Source organism: Amblyomma mixtum, chromosome 3 (assembly GCF_055824585.1).
Source record: "Amblyomma mixtum isolate Tamu chromosome 3, ASM5582458v1, whole genome shotgun sequence".
NCBI classification, from domain to species: Eukaryota; Metazoa; Arthropoda; class Arachnida; order Ixodida; family Ixodidae; genus Amblyomma; species Amblyomma mixtum.
The window spans coordinates 178,761,147-178,775,848 of NC_143014.1; the positions used below are offsets into that span (position 1 = coordinate 178,761,147).

General features: G+C 53.4%; 1 protein-coding gene across 3 annotated transcripts in view; it reads right to left on the minus strand.

Annotated features, from left to right (window-relative positions):
- ec (ubiquitin specific peptidase echinus) overlaps positions 1-12,056 on the minus strand; it is a 70,055-nt gene extending 57,999 nt beyond the window's left edge. For 2 of the 3 annotated variants that reach the window (XM_089582051.1, XM_089582049.1), the window contains exon 1: positions 11,629-12,056. The gene's annotated coding sequence lies outside the window, so the exon portion shown is untranslated. Of the gene's footprint in view, positions 1-2,421; positions 3,091-11,628 lie in introns of those variants that run through there. The other variant, XM_089582050.1, reaches the window with a different exon arrangement.
- Between the last annotated feature and the right edge of the window lie 2,646 nt (positions 12,057-14,702).

Genomic DNA, 14,702 nt, shown 5'->3' on the forward strand with positions numbered 1-14,702 from the left:
GCAAACGCAGCTATTGTCAGACCACTCTGCTCGCCACGACGGTGGACAGTCGCGGTGACCCGTTCCTTCAAATCCTCGAGTGCTGTCGATGCAGGAGAGAATTGTATCTGATAAGGAAGAAAGGCAGGTATAATCGCGAAGACTGTCTGCAGATATCGCGTCCGAGTGGCCCGTTCTTGCAACTTCCGCGCAATGTTGGCTGACGCATGGCGCCTCGATTTCGCGTTCTTTTGGGCCCCCTTCACCAGTAATTCGGGACAGCGGCCAGCCAGCCCCGCCAAGCCTAACGTCCGATTACGTTCTGTTCTGCAGCCACTCGGTATTTATTTCTTACGTCACGGATGATGTCAGCGCGCTATTACTGAACGCTCAAAGCCGTTCGCCACGAGGTAGAAGCCAAGGAAACTACAGGAGTGTATTCCTGGTAAAGCACTCTTGCCTGTCCATCCGATTCGGTTACTTTTGGACGCAGGTCTGGAAATGCGGGCAAGTTTTCTCGTGTCTCGGCCGACAGCGCTGTCGCGAGCCTGCGTCCAACCAACGCACGCGCTCCAATGGGGGAAGCCGTTATTCCACTTGTCCGCACCGCGGAGGAGAACCATTGTGGCTAGCCGGGTCACAGGTGTCTCTCCCGGCGGCCGCCTTACTTTCGCCGCCCGATGCTTCCGCCATTGTTGACCGCCCGTTGCTGCACCCGGCCCCGTTTCGCAAAACCCGAGGGAGAAATCATCGTGGACGGGTGGCCTCATCGAGAGGCCTCGAAGGGCCCTGTTCATGGAGCCCTGTCGATGGGGCCGGCCGGCCGAGATCGGCCAAAGACGAGACCACAGTGAATGTAAGGCCACTCCGCTCGCGCAACCGTTAATTACGAGCGAGCACAAGGAAGTACGCGGCCGCCAATTACGCGCGTCCAATGCGCGCCTCCTGTGAAATCATGCTGCAGACACAACGAGAAAAGCGGCACCGGTGGGAAAATGCCGCCAGCCGTTCGGTATATGCATTCGGACGTGAGAGAAAAGTTTTGGAGTTCAGAAATACTGCCGCATTTGTCAGTTACACGCCATGCTCAAGGACCTTCGAAATGCATCGAAGCCTGCGCGATTTCGCTCGCGAAGACGCCGCAAATCGACCGGTCGCAGGCCACGCATGTGCGACTTCGCGCGCTCTCGCTACTATAAGACAAGACCTCCCAACTGCGCTAGGACAGCGCGCATTGCAGCGCTACCCGGTCATTAAAATTAGCCGACTGCATTCCGCGCGACGGGGCCCGATCGCGTCGCGAAGGCCCTCCGGGGCCGAAAGGTCACCCGAGCCGGTGGCACAGGCCCTACGACGGGGCTCTCGGCGGCAGCTTCCTCCTCCCGAACGATTCGGTTCGGCCGCCCAGCTCTGGTCACCTCGGCCATTTCGCAACGGTTCTCCGGAACTGGTTCTCCTCGCGGAAATTGCGTCCATCGTTTCTTCTCCTCCCCGCATCGTTTTTTCACGCTCGCCACGCTGGACGAGGAAGATTCACCCGCTGCCCCGCAGCACGGCGAGCGCGGTCGCCAGCGGACGACGCACGCGGCCGCGTCGCCCCCGGCCGCATCCGATCCTCGCATTCCGAGGGTGGCTCCCGGCCAAAGGAATGCGCTGCAGCCTTGGGCCGCCGTCGAACCCAAGCATGGCGCTACGACGCCCGCATCGCGACGCGACGTGCGCGCCGTGGCATTTCAGCCAGGGTGCAGTCCAATCGGTGGAAAAAAACCACGAACGAAGCAGTCCTTCGCAGGCGCGTCTTTCTTGGAGGCAACCGAATTTACAAAAGAAACGCGGGAGGGAGGTCGAAAGGCCACCATTGTAAGCTACAGCGCTGGTGCTTTTGTCACGAGTCCTTATCCCCCCCACCAAGAATTGCGGGGTCTTTTCTGAAAGCAGCGAGACGCGAAAGAGCGCATGTCGGGTAGTTGGGGGGGGGGGGGGGGGGGGGGGGGGGGGGGGGGGGGCTCACTTTCTTGAGAGCGGCCTGCCGCCTTCTACTTCGGTGACTCAACATTGGACTGCGCTTACAAAGAGCTAGGCGGATTCTTCGAGGGGGAAATAAAACACCAAAATAAAATTACGATAATGTCCCAAAACCTGCGCACTGCATAACGGAATCCGTCATGAGCCAGTTCTGTGCCGCCAGCTGTTCCGACACTGGCTGACCCAGAGATCAGAGAGGCGAAGCCATTCGTTCCATGAGTGGTTGGGCAGCGAGGTTTTCGTTGGCTAGCACGGACGGTTATCGTTTCGCGTTGACTATAACCATGTTTTTCCAGCAGCCCTGCGCAGACTGCCATGCGCCCTCCGACTCAACGGAGTCACGTTATGAAGCCCCGCACTGCTAGCGCGAAGGGAAGCACCAACGAAGGAAAACACGTGGCGTAAAGAGCAGCTTACCATCAAGAAACCGCCAAGCGCGAGGCTGAAGTACGAATGAGCGCAGTCGACGACCTTGTTCCACCCAGGCAGACGACGAAAAGATGCGCTCTTCTTCGTGGCCGGAATTCAAGCTGTAAACCGCAGTCATGCCGAGGTTGTGAGCTGAGGCCGAGGGCACGGCGTCGCCCTTCGCCTCAAGGCGGCGATCGCGACCAAGCGCTGGGACAAGCCCCTGCACTGTGCATGCGTATACGCTTCGACACTTTTCCCTCTTCGAGGCACTCCGATACCGGCCCAACCTTTAGCTGATGCTTGACAGACCACTCCTCAGTGGCGACAACAGTCAGGAGATGGCCCCGATAACATTTCCTTGTACTTCTACACAAGGGCGCGTGGAGCACTTGTGCAGATATGGACGCTATACACCATCACTTGACGATCGACATTCTTGCAGGCCAGAGCTCAAGAGCGGCGAAAGCGCGTTAAGAACGAGAAGGAAAGAAGTGCGGAGACGCCGCACATTACTGTTACTGGTAGAGGACATTTATCGCAGTTACCACATATCAGGGCCCGACGGCACTGCAGGCACTTAGGCAGGGCAAACCTAGGCTGGAGGCGATACAACAGGCTCCCGCGAGACTTAGATGTGCGAAAAACAGCCCCGAGGACAGCACAATGCTTTTTTTAGTTGCTTCCCTTCATTAACCAAGCACGCCGTACTAGTGCACTGCACGGGCTCGGGCCAGCCCGAAAGCCCGGGCCCGGCCCGCGGGCCGGGCCAGGACATGATTTATTTTGCCGGGCCTGGGCCGGGCCCGGGCCTGAAGTTGCGGGCCCGGGCCGGTCTCGGGCTTAAAGCTGCGGGCCCGAGCCAGGCTTCGGTCCGTACAGAAACTGCTGGTGTCCGACTTTTCATTCAATATTGCAGAGTGAAGTGCAGAACTGCGGCATTGAAGCAGCGACACGAATGAGCTATGAGTTATATCTGAGAAAAAGACTAAGCTTTATTCATTGACTTATTTATTTCCTTATTTCCACGCCGCGGTGCAGTAAGAATAAAATTCAACCGGCCTTAATTGGCCATTGATCATTCGCGTTCCTAAAACATACCTATACACTATTAGAAATGCATTACGGAAGAACATATTAGTTTAGGACGCTTATGGTCTTCAAGCACATACCATGAAATACTCAAGCCTTTTAGCTTTTCGTTTCTGCTGAAAGGTGACCAGTTCGGCTATGAGCTCAACCTGTGAGATCGCGTTCAGTAAAAAAAAAATGTCATCCTACTGCTTGCTAGGCAGCTTTAATATTTATACTTCGCAGGCGGCAGAATATAACTGATTACAATCATGGGGGAACGCAGAGTAGACTGATACGCGTGTATGCAGCCCTTTTTATTTGGCTCTCGGAACTTCCGATTTTATCTTTGCCCACCTACACGAGATCAGTCTCCAAAAGACGGGCCTGGCGAGAACTACTCTTCATCACTTCCTTCTGGGTTAAAAAGAACCAACTTTATTTAAGCCAAACTGCGGTTTCAGAACCTTTGTCGGCCAGTTTCTTATCGGTGTAGTAGCAGTCTACTTGCTCAATTACTGTGAAACGGGCCGGGCCGGGCCCGGGCCTTTGCTGTGCAGCAGAAGTAACGCTTCAACATGTAGTGATAGGATGCATTGCAATCCTTCCTCGAGCCATCTCACTATCGGATGCGCTTGGCTTCGGACAGATCGGTGGCAGACGAGCGGAGCTCGAAGCAACGAAACGCCACCTAGAACAATGCTGGGAGTTCGGGTCTTTTTGTGGACTGCCCATTAGAAAGGACACGGTCGCCATCACCATCATCATCACGCGGTTCCCAAAGAGAACACTAAGGGCAGGCCTACATACTCCCGCCCACTGCCACGCCATGCGACAAACCTTGGGACAATGTGAGGGGCTCTCCTAAAGGAGTTCGATTTTCTGCTTTTTCGGGCACGACTAACACCAAGCCATGGAACATAGTCTTCAAAATGCCGAGAGACCATGTGGGCAACGATTTTGTAACGGCACTCGCCTCCCACTGCGCGCTCACAATAAGTGAAAGGCACGAATATATTTTTTACGGTATTAAAACAACAACTGCAACAAATTCACCGCGAACACGCAGTAGCTGTCACCCCTCACGCACAGCTAGCCAGGGAAAAGGCAGTAAAAGTTCCTTAGCCACTTCTCAAGTGAAAAAATGCCCCCTCGTAGTACCGGCCCCCGTGTAAAGACGGGACATGTCTGCCGTTTCTACGTCCACCAAAGTAAACACGCGGTTGGCACGAGCGGTCGAACATTATCGACAGTGTTGGTGCATTTGGTGCTCCGCCAGACACAGCCTGATGAGCGCCAGCGTTTCAATGTGAATGTTCTGCGCGAAACAGCCAGTTATTTTATGATCTGAATGCGCAATGGGTTCTTGTACCCATTGGCAAAGAGCTTTTACTTCGTTAGAACAAAATGTACCATACAGGAGTTGCTATGCGAGATTTCAGGGGGAAATTAGGTTTTGTTCGTTATATCCACCTTTCCGCGATAAACCACTTCATTACAATGAAATTTCGCTTGATAATGCCAGCCCGACACCAAACTAGGAAGAACGAAACCGTCAGTGAGGGGCCGCATAAGATTGAGCCAAGCGAAAAGCAGGAACGTTACGAGCGCAAGCTGATAAGTAGCGGATACACCTGTTGGTCTCCCATCTTCGATGCGGAGTCGTTCGTGTGGACTCGCAGCCCGTCTGTTCCTGAGGGACAACTTGGCGCGCGTCCATCACGTTTACAGAGGGCCCCCAGGCTGTCCCGACGCGCGCCATGCAGTCGAGCGGCGCCTTCCCTCCTCGCCACTGCACGGCTCTGCTTCGGTCGAAGAATTCCTGCCCGCGGCAACAGCGCGTCCGCAGCGGGACGTAATGCCGCGTAATCGTTTGGCGGCTCCCTTTGCAACGGCCCCTGCAGAGGTGACGAGCTCACCTCACCCCTCCCCACCATCTTCCCCGAAGACGTCACGATGTGGTCGTCGCCGCATTCTGCAGCTCCGTCAGCGTATGCACTACAGCAGCCCTTCCGGGCAGTCCCCACCGCGCAGGTTGGTTGGTCGCTGCCCGAAGCGTCGATTTCATCCACGACGTTCCGGAGGAGGGGGATAAAAGTATTCCGCGACCTCGGCCGCTAATGACGCTGCCTGGCCTCGCTAGCGTGTTTTCGTTTACTTGGGCGAACATAAATATCGAACAGTATGCCTCAGCAAAGAGGAAAAGCAAACTGTGCGCAGATAGAGGAATTTTTCACGCCGTACGGAAGGATGAAAAAAAAAAAAAACACCGTCACGCCCCGCCCAGCAATCTGCACTACTATAATGCACTTTGGGCCGTAAATGCATCGAGGAAGAACAACAGAGAAACACAAACAAACGCAGAGCACGAGGACCTTCTCTCCGTGAAGAACGCGGCAACAGCACCTGCCTGCGAAGCTTAGACTTGTCAGACGGCGGCATCCATGCTGTGCCTGCGTCACGAGAAGGTCCGATGCTTTGCTCGCGCAGGGTCCACAAACGAGGGTTGCGTTAAGCTGCGCGAGGTAATGAGCGAGTTCGCAACTGTATGCTGAAACGAGGCACTCGCCAGCGAAACGGCACTCACAGCCGGTTCGCGGCCGTTTCGTTAACTGAATACCGATCTAAAGGCATTCGACGAGAGCCGCTAGAGGCTCGCAAGAGATAACCCCTTGTGGGTCGTCGCCAAACGCCATATTTGATCAAACACGTCCTGCGGCAGCACGCATACACCCAAATAAGCACCGCTGTCTTGACAGCCGCTGCCGCCTGTGCGCTTGAAACTCGAGAGCCGACGCGGCCCCAGCTTCACCTCGACAGATGGAGCAGTGCCGCAACGCGAGTCGAACTTTCCGGTTTACAGATTCACAGTGCGGAATGGAGAAACGAAATGTGAGCAATACTTCAGCGAATTTCAGCCGCTAAAAAAGTAAAGCCCGGCGCTTAAGCCAGGGCGCGAACGGACAGTGACGTCGTACGACGCATGCTATACTGATTCGATGGAAGGAATCCGGCTCTTCCAGAAAGAAAGCTGGCACGTACGCAAAAAAAAAAAGAAACAAAGAAAAAGAACTGAGCAAACGAAACTTGTCAGTCATTATCAGTTTCTCTGAAGAGGAAGTTATATGAGCACTGACGTTAAACATAATGCCAGCCACGCACTCCACGTTCGGATTACGCCGATCCGTGCATGGTCCCGCGACGCGCCGCAGTACTTTCGCTCACCGCTCGAGCAACCACCTCCGGTTATCTATTAGCGACAGTGTTTTTCCATAGCTTCCGCGTCGCTGTTCCTGCCTCACACTTTATATCGCCTTTTGATAACTCGCTGAATGACAACTTTGCGAAACAATGACAAAGCGTGCACAAAAGTCAGACGGGTGCTTGGAATCCCGTACCTCGCAGCAGCCCCTTTCATTCTCCCATACTTGTGTGCACGAAGGCAGGATAACAATGTTAATAATAAAGTTATATAAGCTCGAGAGAAATAAAGATGTTATAAATCAGGTACAGAAAGCAAGTAAGGACTTTCGAAGTAAGCAGGCGGCAAGGAGTATAAGTAAGTGTCCAGCACCGCGCTATGCCACCTCGCCAAGTAGACAAAAATGCGCGGGCCACTTCGCGGTAGGCACCAGCGGTTTCTGGGCCTTGCCGTCGGGCGCCAGGAACGCTTTGGTCGCTCCGAGGTTGTGAAAAGCGAGACAGCTTCGCTGCGCCTCACAATTAAGTCCCAAGGAACGCGGCCAGGAAATTGCTCCAACTATAATCGCCAAGTAATCGGCCTTCCCGCGCGTTTCTGCCAGCGGATGAACACGCCACACACACTGATGTCGGCGTGGGCTCCATCCAGCCAGTCGCCCACTGAAGCATGGCCGCGGGGCCTAGAGGTGTATTTACCAAACACACCAAGCAGCGCCACTAGACTCGCAACTCGGAATGTTCGCGCACCTTTGTATACTAACCCAAAGGATACCACGCACCTGAGAAACTTTGTAACGGACATAAAAGAGGTGGATCCTTTTTACAGTAATGGATTAAGAAATAAAAACCTGAGTTATGTCGAGGAAAAAAAAAAACAACGCAAAACCCAGTGGGCACTAAACCTCCACTGGACGTCCTGTGGATGTTTAGGACGTCCATGGGACGTCCACAAGAATACTAGTGCCCATTGGGAAAGGGGGCTGGCAATCGACCCCCCCCCCCCCCCCCCCCCCCCGCCAAGAAAAAAAAGCTTAATGCCGACTAATACACAGTCGTGCTTGGACTGGCTGCCGTTTTTGGCGCTGCAGCTGAGCGTTAGCTGCGCTTGGGATGGTCGGTGATCACGCAGCCGCCCCGTGGACGGCGAGCCATCGGTGTATACATGCAGGTGCGCGCGCCTCCGTTCGCCCAAGTCGCAGCGTCAACCGCGCAGCGAACGGCGGCGTCACGACCGCTGTTGTGTCTGCGTCGGATCGGTTGGCAGGCGGCACACGTCACGGCCGGCAATGCGGGGAGCAGCCTATTGTTTTGAAGCGAGTTGAATATCCATCCAGCAAGCTTGGGTTACGCGAAAGCGGCAGATGTACTGCGGTCGCCTCTGAACGCCAGTCAGACATCGTGCGCTAGCGGGAAGGTAGAATGCTCGGACACATTGCGGATGGGAACCCGAGAGGCGCGTTGCTGACGGCTTGACGCCGCGCCCGCGAAAACATCGCGGCGCAGACATGCCAGCGCAGATTGCACGGACGCTTGGCTCCCCCTCCGCACGCAGTAGTTGAAGCAATACTGCTGGATACAGGGTTCGTGGAAGACACGGCCCGCGCTAGGTATGGATCCGACGGTTGCTGCAGTCGCGCACAACCACGGGGAGAAAGGGGGAAATTCCCACAACGCATGCAATGCGCGCTATCCGCGCTTTAGCACGCGCGAACAGGTTTGTCGTTATTCGAAGCTCTGTCGTCACTTTTCCAGCCCAACCCCAATCGCCCTGGGAGCCCTCCAGCTCAACACCAAAACTAGGTGCTTTGTGCGTAGCGGTTAGGAACCAATGCTTTGACAAATGAATAAAAGAAGCCAGTGTGAGCAAACCCATGCTGGTAAATGATCAAAACTACAGTCAGCTACAAGTTCAGAACGGCATCTGGCCTGCTAGCATCAATGAAATTGTAGAAGCGGTTAGGATAACGATAGGGCCGGAAGTCTTCGCTCGTCGCAAAAACAAAAGGCAATTCCAAAAGACCGTAACGGCGCAGTGTCAAAACGGAGACGGCAATAAAGTTCGACGTCCTATAATCTGTGAGCCACCAAAAGTTACGGGCGAGAAAGGCCAGATAAAATATGACGCTAGAGTCGCGGCAAATAATTGGGTAAGTACGCAACAAGCACCGCCTGCGGATTCTTTTCACACGCGAAACTATTAAAACCTCACGTAATCTTCCCTGTCTCCTGCGCACAGCCTGGAGCGCCGCGCCGTACTCAGCAGAGCTGGACAATCAGCGAGCAAGTTTTGTGAACTGACTTAACCGATTATACGATGAGTACCAAAAAAGGATACACCGCGACAAAACCCGCAACGGTTCTGAACACAGTTGTTCAAGCCCTCCAGCCAATGGCGCAAACCGATTTTCATGAAGCCGCTTTTAACCCGTGATTAATCCCCTTTCACACTCGGTTAATTATTGGTTAATCCCTCCCCTCCCTAGTATGGCAGGGGATTAACCGCGACGTCGTGAAAAATCCGTCGACGCCATTGGCTGGAGGGCCTCCTTTGAGGGGCATTTGCCGCTTTGTTCTTGAGTTGTATCCGACCAACGAAAGCTCGCCAGTCTTTCGAGCACCCTACGCCGTTCTCTTTCAAGAGCGATCAAGGAATGTCGATCATTCTTGTGATCCACACTGACACTAAATAAAACTTTAAACTCAACATCTTACTGCTTCAACAAAACATCTTAATCCAAACAAATGTTTTGTATTAAATTGCTTCAAGGCGCCTACCCAGCCTCATTACACCTGTATGAATAGAGCTGAGGAAACAAACAAAACACTCGCTGCTGTTTTCAACGCCCGTCACGCTAAATTAGACGCTGCACAAAAATCGCGTCGCAGCTTACTGCTATGACTAAGCCGAAAAAGCAACCCGTGCTGCTCGGGTGACGCAGATTCCACGAATGCGGCCGATGTGAAATCACCGCCCAGGTTGGGCAGCCGCGCGTTTCCTAGGCAGCAGCATCTGCACGCCGCCGTCGCTATCGACCACGTGTGTTGTTCAGTGAGTCAGCGCCAGTAACGGACAGGGGCAACTCTGCGGTCAGGCCAGTGGGAAAGCTGTAGCGCGCGATGCGGTACGCGGCAGCTGCGTGTCGCGCGCGGACCACCTGCTGCGCTCGACACCGGCGCCGCGGCCAAGGCCCGGTGGCTGCGCTCCTCAATAGACGCCTCCGCCGCACCACGCGACACGTCAGTCACAGCCTGAACGCTGGCTACACATGCGGCGGCGACACCCGGTTTCCGCCTGCTTTTCCACCGGGCAGGTGGCAGCCAACACGACAGATGCACGGACGAACAGAAAAAGCAAGGGGTACACTTCGCACCAACGGAGCCTGCTCCAAGTTGCAGCCACGGTCGTTGTTACTGTCATCTACTAGAAATACTTGAACTGGTGGTAGTAGTACTCTGTACAAGGCGAGCCCTATGGTCCTGCCTATGACAGAAGCATGTCAGGGTAGTAACGAGGATCACTCTCGGTAACGCAGGAACGAAATGTAATCATTTAATGAAACGAGTGATCGCCCATCTCGGCAGACGTCATCGCTATTTAACATGTCAACATGATAACAGGGTCCTTGGTGAGCCGTTTTCAGGCAGCCTGAGGGTTGACGACAGGTGTGCAGCAGAAATTAGGTGCCTAGATGGTGCCAATCCCATGTTGGATAGAGCTGTCCCGACGAAAGAGGCTATTTGCAACCTGTTCAGTAGACGGATCACAAGACAAACTTTTCAAGTGCGGGCATACAACCAAATATATCGCAGCCACCACGTAAAAGGAAAACGGTCATTCCCTGTTTCTTCACTGTGCGGCTGCTAACTAATGCTTATCATTTCTGCACGAATAGTTTCATTTGTTTCAGGACTTGCGCCCAACCTCCCTATTAAAAGTACCTAATTAAAACTGGCTCAAACAAATACAATTTTAGTTTTCTTCCTGAAGGGCACGACCCACCGCCCTGAGGTTTTCAACAGCGGAGGTTTTCAACGACGAGAAGGAAAAATTTCTAACCTGAAGGAAAATAAATAGTGGCGCAACGTTTGGACGCACGGTGAAAAAGAAAAGGGCGAAGAGGAAGCACCGGAAAGGAGCGCACGCCACACGTCACATGCTACCCGAGACGGAGCGGCTTCCCCCACCGCGGGGCCAAAAACCGGTTTCCGAACAGGTAGGCTCCGCGGTGGCAAGATGCCGCGCGAACGAGCTCCGCGAGCCTGGAGAAGAAGCAGCCTGGACGCCGTACGGTCACCACGCGTCGCCGTAAACATGGCTTTAGTTTGGCAATGGTGAGGAAAAAAACGTGACCATTTCGTAAACGTTGCGGCACTTTGACGGCTCGTTATAGAATTTTTGCGACACGACGAAAGCATGGCTGCTGGACAGCTCGCTCTCTGGCAACAACAACATCGGTTGCAGCTGCCAGAAATCTAGAGCTTACCCGCAGTCCAAAAACAATACGCGCACATGCATTCGGAATAATAATAAAAAAAAAGTTCCGACACTTCCACGGCCGACCGGTGCAGCGGCTCCCAACGTTGAAGGAACCTTTACGAGGAGATGAAACGAGGCTATTCCGTCTCCCGTAAAAGGTTCCTTCACGATTTCAGTATTGGAACTATAGAACACGTCTTCCAAATATTTCAGACCAGGTGTTAATTCAGCCATGACGTACAACTTATATACATTCTGCGCATGCCGGCGAGAGTCACTCAAAAAGCAAACAGCGACAGTACGCTGTGCGGACACTCTGCTGAGAGAATGATTTACAAGTAGTTTCAACTCATAGGATGTGACGCTTGGACAATCGTTTAAACCCACCAGTTACGACGTGCCGTGATTTCTCCTGGTTGGGACAAACCAACATTTGTTCGAGGAACAAATGAACTCGAGCAGCTTACCTGAGGCAGTTGTCGAATGAGACCGATGTGCTGTATCCCACGGCGACATGTATCCAGAGGCACAGGGGTTCATCGCGTTTGAGTCAGTACCAACGAAGTCAAATACACCTATTGACAAGGAGCGAATGCGCCGTCCAATGCCTCGGTGCAGCGTTCGCCGGCGGTAACTAGGCGAGCAGGTGCACAGGGTCGACCAAGTGCCACTCCACCGCTGAAAATTATCTCGGAACGAAGCGAAGAGCTAACAGATGAGAAGTCGGGCAGATGATCGTAGCGAAGGCTTTGCTGCTCCCAAAGAACGTGTCCACAAAGTTCTGTACGTATGCACAGAGTTCCCGAGTACTCGCGCCACGCGCAGCGCCTTACGACAGAGCCACGCAGCACGCACACGGGGGAACGACTCGCGAGGAAGGCGAGTTGCACTCGCCGCGCTCACGGCTTGCAAGCGACGTCACGTTGCCGCGTTTTTTCCCTCTCCACTATTTCTCTCTCTACGAAGTTCGCAAGAGCGCGCACCTTGGTGTTGCAAGAGCTCGCTCCTGGCGCTTTTGCCCTCTTTCCTTCAGCAGGTCTGTGACGTCAAAATGGCGGGAGAGACAAGCAGCGCCCCGCCGCGTGACGCTTCGAAAGCAGGAAAGAGCGCGGTGCGGCGCCCTTCGAATCGCGGCTCGCGGCGTCGCTCGGCGAGCCAGACTCTCCGTGCAGGTGTTGCTTTTATTTCCTTCTCCCCAGGTGAGCTTCTTACCTGTCCGATCGCTCTTTGCAGCGACGGTCCCCGGACGCCTGGAAAACCGGTTTCAAGTTGTTTTGTGCTTAGGAAAGAAGGCTGACCCCTCAGGAGGAGGGGCCTGGTAGCCCTCTGCTCTTGGTTCACGTTCTCTTTTTTTTTTTCCATTTTAACCGGCGTCGGCTGTGTTGTTCACTGGCTTCTCCTTCAAGACGGCGACCGCTGTGGGCAGCGATATGCTTCAGAGGAAAGCCTGCTGCGTGCGTCTAAAAGAAAGGGAGTACGACATCAGGAAGCACGGAGGAGAAAACAGAGGCAAAATTACCCAAAACGTAGGAAACAGAGTGGGGTCAATAAAAGTGATGAACAGAATTATATGAAAGGAGAGAGTACGAGGTACTCTTCAAGCTACGAAAGGTGTCCAAACTCTTTGCATGCACGTCCAGGTAGCTCCAATATGTAAGCGAACGCTTAGTTTGTACAGAAGTGTGAACTGTGTTGTTATTTCTGCTTTGAGGTTGGAAATGTCTTATGGTTGTTGTACGTCGCGGGGAAAACTACTCAGAAAACAGGAAGACGCCTGCTTGTCACTTGTACGTGTAGAGTAATCATTGGTGGAATTCTCAGGATGCGTTCCTTTTTACATAATGGAGACAGCTGTACTTAATCCTGTTATCAGCGTTGTTATTCTGCATTCTCTGTTTGAAAACTTAACGCTTACTCTTTGAATTAGGTGATACAACAGTAAGCCTTGATTCCCCTCAAGTTCTGCGCTTGAAGCAAAATGCGGCTGGTTGCAGTCGTGCCAGCCAGTCAGAAAAATGTTCGCTATAGCGAAAATAATTACGCACATGTAGTACGCAGTACTTATGTAACTTTTATATACATATTATGTAATCTGCGTGCGATAGGTTTCGGAGTAGAGTTTCATGATTTCTTAGAAAGTTATCGATGTCACAAACTCGTGACTGCTGCCGATTTCGATTTTGTGATAGTAGTTGGAGCATATTGAAGGCCGCTCCTACTGATACTCTAAATGCTTGACGGAAAGCTCGCAGTTGAACTAGTTGGTGCGATACCAAATTCGCTGTGAGGAAATAGGTGCAGTGACTGTCACTTCTCGGTGGACACCTCAACCGCGCCGTAAGGGGAGGGAGGAGGTGAGACATAAAGAGAAATAATGACAGGAGTATCGTAGTGGAGGGCTCCAGATTAAGTTAGACCCCCTGGGGATTTTCAACGTGCACTGACGTCGGTGAGGTATCACGTTCATAAAGCGGCACGGAGACGGGACGTACGAAGAGGGTGTTACAGTACGAGCGTTTTGTTTTGGTAATGCCTTCCAACACCTTTTCTGAGTTGTCTCCGTGCTGTTTTTTCAGTGTAATGAATTTATCACACAATTTTTGTTCAAAGTGCCCTCCAATCCACACGTACAGCCTACTCATACTTCGCACTGGACTTCGTACTGGCGGGTGTTGTATCCGCAGAGCAGGGGCCGACACGGATTTATTTAGAAAACATGGCTGCTGTCCGTTGCCTTAAATTGTCGCGCGAGCACACAGAACACAGGAGCACGCGCGCACTTCTTCGTCGTCGCCAGGTGCCAAAGGTGCCACCTGATGGGATATAACACTTCTTCCCCCCTAAAGTTTGTCAGCTCGGGTAGAAGTTAGGTTGTCTCAGACGCCTTCTGTGCGAAAACCTTGGAGAAGGAATCGGCCTTGGTAAAATGCCATCCGTAGTCGGTGTGGAAGAACCAATACCGCCAGACACCTCGGGTACCCCGGGTGGAGCCGTGCGACCTCTGGGGAATTGGCAGGCTCGGAGGATGCGAGGTCTGGGAAGCGGAATAACGGGTCTCGCTGAGGACCGACTTCAACCTCGGAGGTCTGGTGCCGTCGCATGTTGTCGACATACCTCCTTTGCAGGGGGCCGCCGTTGGCATAGAGACCTCGTATGATCGCTGCCTAATTCTCCTGGTGACGCTGGCAGCCAACCACTTCGGTGAGCCAGCGAAGTTGCTGACAAACACAGCTTGCACTGGCACATAGGAGGGCACTCCTGCGGAAATGCTCTCGTGTTTCGCAGCCGGCGCACTGGTCGGGTGTAGCAGATCTAGGGCCGTCCTCAGCTGACGTCCAAACATAAGCTCAACTAAAGTTTGCCAGTTGTCGCATGAACCGTTGAGTGTTTGGGTTAAGAGAAGCCTCGAGAGACGACGTACAATGCTTCCCTTTTGAAGTTTCCGCAGCGCCGTTTAGTCTCCTGGACCATTATTTCGGCTTGTCCATTGGTAGTAGGATGGTATGGCGCGCTTGGGACATGTCAGATGCCGTTCCACTGG